Raw genomic sequence first — 4,861 nt, 5'->3', positions numbered from 1 at the left:
CCAACTATGGCTGCTCCTGGACCATGACAGGCCAGCAACAGTAATCCATACTCTGGTAAATTCCCAGCTAGATTAATGTAGCATGTGGGGCTACCATTGAAGATGGGCCAGAAAGTGGAAGATATGGCCACCAGAACCCTGAATACACCAGTGAGATGTAATCACATGACATCAGTGTTAAAGGCGTTGCACTGGCTTCCTGTACATTGCCAGGCCCAATTCAAGTACTGACTTTAATGCATAAAGCTCTAAACAACTCAACACCCAGAGATCTGAAAGGGCATCTTCTCCTATAATCAAACCACCTACCTATGTAAAGATTGGTAGGAGAGAATCTCCTTGTGGTCTTGCCAACAAAGCATGCCCATTGTGTGGTTAGCTGGGAGAGGGCCTTCTCAGTGGATGCGCCTCAGGTGTAGAACTCCCTCCCTCCTGAGGTTTCACTGATGATGATGATGATTAACTTTATTTATACCCCGCCGTTTTTCCAAATTGGAACTCACGGCGGCTTCCAGATAAAAAACAGATACAATTAAAACCTACCAAAGTTAAAAGCATATAATACATAAATAAATAAATATAGACAGATATAATTAAAAAATGAACTCTGATTTAAAATAGCATTAAACTGTTTCTGATAATTAAAAACTATACTCATAAAATCAGAGTAATTAAAAAATAAACAAGCAAGAACAATATAACCTCCTTTTGGGCCATACGTTTGAAGCACATTTAAAGCATATTGCTTCCCCCAAAGAATCCTGGGAACTGTAGTCTGCCCTTCACAGTTACAATTCCCAGCATCCTTACCTACAGTTACCAGGATTCTTTGGGAGTAGTCATGTGCTTTAAATGCAAGGTATGGACATTACCTTAAGTTCAGTTCTCCACATTTCTGTATCAGTTTGCAATTTTTAAAAAAAGTCCTCATGAAAATTCATCAGCATTTTGGTGTACAATTTTGCCTAACACACATTTTTGCAAGCAAATGCATTTTGCATATTATTTTCACAAATATATGCATTTTTATGCAAGCTAGTATACACATTTCTGTACACATTATGGTTGCAGAACTATCACAGAATTCAGAGAAGTGCAAATTATACAGAGAAGTTTATTATCCATTTTGCATATTGTTTTGGAAAGTGCAAGTTAAGTAGGTTCTAATTAAAATTCAAACTGAACCAAATTTCTCCTCCTTCCCTACTTCTCACACATTGATTATGCTTACTCACACTGATTGTGGCTGGTCATTTGGACCATCAAGAATTGGCACAAAGATTACTACTGCACCATAAGGGTTTGCAGGTGTTGGGTGCACATCCAGCAAGGCCAGCATTCACACAACTGGCTCTAACTAATTTCTTACTTCATTCGGTTCATGCATCTTTTTTCCCCTTTCTTGCAATCCTAAATTTACATACTGAGGCCTGTCAGTATCATACAGTATGCAGCACAACAATAAACCGGAACAGAAAGATTATAGTCTTTATATATCTAGGATTGAATGAAAACATGCAATCATGCAATTGCAGATGTCAATGGCAGGCGTTCATTCTGCCAGCTTTGTCAATCAACAGACAGTAAGTGTTTAGTAACCACTGCATCAACAACAGAGGCAGATTAGATTTTGATAAACCCAGATTGCAGGAAAGCCAGCTTCTGGAAACCCAAATGTGGAGTCTGAATTTCAGATGAGGCTGAAGAGTTTCTAGTCCCCTACTTGATCCAGGACGGATATAGGAAGGGAGTTGGTTTATTTACTTCTGTCTCCCACCCAGATGACTCATCAGATTCCCCTTCCTGAGAATGGCTGAAAGTTTTAGGTCAAGGAATGGGTCTAGGGAATTACAACTGATTTATTGGTGGCCAGAGCTACCTACTGTTTCAGGTCTCCACAAGTAGTTAATTTACCGTGCATAATATGCACATCACTGCCCAAACTATGCAAAATTATTACCTAATGTTCAGTTAGTACTGCCACTGCTGTTCTCAGGTTTAGGCTTCAAATGCAGAGACAAAGAATTGGAAGGTTTCTTTTACCTGCCATTCCGGCTAAGAGCATACCACCACCCCATGGTTAAAAAGTGAAGGATACTCATAAATTGTCTGTCCTCCCGCCCCTAAAAAAAGTGAAAGGGACATTAAACCCAAATGCAGAGGTGCACATTAGGAATAATAAATAAGTAAAATTATGGGTAAAACTTCCAAAGACCTCTCCCACCCACCCAAGGTTAAAGATGCGGTTGGGAAGTTGGGGAAAAAGATGCCAAACTGGTTCTGTAGGATCAAAGCCATTCTCATTTGGCTGGTTCACATTTATAATTATTTATTATTATTTAATTTGTATCCCAGCAGGAGCCCAGGACAGCAAACAAAGCACTAAAAACTTTTAAACATCATAAAAACAGATCTTAAAATACATTAAAAACAGCGTTAAAAATATTTTTAAAAACAACTTTAAAAAAGGGTTAAAAACATTATTAAAGCATATTAAGCAATTCTAACACAGACACAGACTGGGATAGGTCTCAACCTAAAAGGCTTGTTGAAAGAGGAAAGTTTTCAAAAGGCTCCGAAAAGATAGCAGATGGCACCTGCCTAATATTCAAATTACATTTATACCCTGCCTTTTCTTTCATAATCAAATCCAAGGCAGCATACATGTGCTACCCAGGTAATCTCCCATCCAGGCACTGTCCAGACCCAGACCTGCTTAGCTTCATCAAGATGGTGGCCTATGTGCCTCTAGGATATGAAATGAGCCACAGAAAGACAATGCAATGATTTTAAAAGTTTTTGTAAGATAAACCTGGAAAATTCCAGAATGAAGGGGCAGAAGTGACAATTATTACTACAAGGTGTGTGTATTGCATGTGTATCGCAGGCAAGCAAGAAGCAAGAGTACTGGGAGAAGGGAAGCTAATGTGGATTGGTCCCAGTGCTTCCTTGGAAGGGATCAATGCCTCTCTCCCTCTCAATGCCTGAGGTTCTCCCTCCACACAAAGGTCTCAATAATGCCCACTCCCAAAGTTAACAAGTAGACCTTCTAAGATGCATACAGTCCACACAACAATAGGGCCTTTGTTGTTTTGGGGGCTTTGCTGTTTGTGACTGCTGAACAGGTTTAGTATGTATAATTACTGACAACACCAACACAATGCTTTTTTTCTTTAATATGTGACTTTTAATTTAAAACCATAAAAGACTTGCGAGTAAAACTTTGGTCTGCTTTAGAACTTATACTACGTTCTAGTATAAATACTTCTCATATTAGTAGTACCGTCCTAGTGACACCAATCCAACACTGTTTTCATTAGCTAAATGCTTATGCACTTAGGTCCACTAAAGAGAAGTGTTTTTAAGAATAGTATGGAACACGGCCAAATTCTCATCTACATAAAACTTAGTCTTTACTTTATGATTAACATATACCTAGTTCCTTCACACTTCCTCATACCCCATAAATTTATCATCCTCCTAACTCCGGACTTTTCAGTGTGTCAATATCCACTTTCCAAAACTAGCCAGCATACTCTAAATTACACACGGCACTTTAAAAAGCATGGGCAGATTGGGGATAGCAAATCAAAGTTCTCAAAAGACAGGATACTAAAAGCTGTTCTCTTTTGTAGTTTGCAGACATGGGCATTCATCAACTATGCCATCAACTATGGACTTATATGAGCAAAAGATGGCAAAAACAAACACGCCTTGCTTTAAAGCTCATGGACCCACAGATAAACTTAACTACTGATGTGTGTAACCAGAAGTATGCACTGCTTCGCTAACCGATGTGCATGCAAAGCAGCACACTTGCACCACCCTTCATAAGTGATGGTGTGCTCAGTTCTGTTCAGCCAATGATCTAAAATGAACAGTTAGACCTTTGGAATGCTGCATTGGAAACAGGGTCCATCCCCCTTTCCAAAATACATTCAGCATACTCCATATTTGAACTGTACATGTGCATTTTAAGCTGTTTATATTATTATTATTTATTTGATTTATATCCCACCCTTTCTCCCAGTAGGAGCCCAGGGCAGCAAACAAAAGCACTAAAAACACTTCAATACATCATAAAAACAGACTTTAAAATATATTAAAACAAACCCACCATTAAAAACATATTAAAACAAAACATCTTTAAAAACATTTTAAAAAAGCTTTAAAAACGTCTAGTTTTTAAAAAAATAAGGTTTAAAAGCATATTAAAGAGCAATTACAACACAAACACAGACTGGGATAAGGGCTCTACTTAAAAGGCTTGTTGAAAGAGGAAGGTCTTCAGTAGGCACCGAAAAGATAACAGGGATGGTACCTGTCTAATATTTAAGGGGAGGGAATTTCAAAGGGTAGGTGCCACTATACTAAATGTCCATTTCCTATGTTGTGTGGAACAGACCTCTTGATAAGATGGTATTCACAGGAGGCCCTCACCTGCAGAGCACAGTGATCAACTGGGCATATAAGGGATAAGACGGTCTTTCAGGTATCCTGGTCCCGAGCTGTATAGGGCTTTGTACACCAAAACTAGAACCTTGAACTTAGCCCGGTAGCTAATAGCTAGCCATTATAGCCTGATACTTTATATCAAAGTATATGAATCTGGAAAGGGTAATGTCTTGTATACCAGAGTACAAAATAATTGTATTGAAATAAATGGTGTTTGAGCTATCAGATGAGTTCGAAAATGACAGCCTGAATGTGAAAGACAAATTGTTTAGTGTTTGAGCCCCAATATGACCTAAAGCAAGAACCAACATTTTTCTTCCATTTCTCCCCCACACCCCCAGTTCCCACAGCTCCTAGGACAAGAAAAAACCCATCTAAAAAACAGCATATAGCTGGGCTATTATCA

The sequence above is a fragment of the Rhineura floridana genome, chromosome 4 (assembly GCF_030035675.1).
Source record: "Rhineura floridana isolate rRhiFlo1 chromosome 4, rRhiFlo1.hap2, whole genome shotgun sequence".
NCBI classification, from domain to species: domain Eukaryota; kingdom Metazoa; phylum Chordata; class Lepidosauria; order Squamata; family Rhineuridae; genus Rhineura; species Rhineura floridana.
This window is presented reverse-complemented; position numbering follows the sequence as displayed.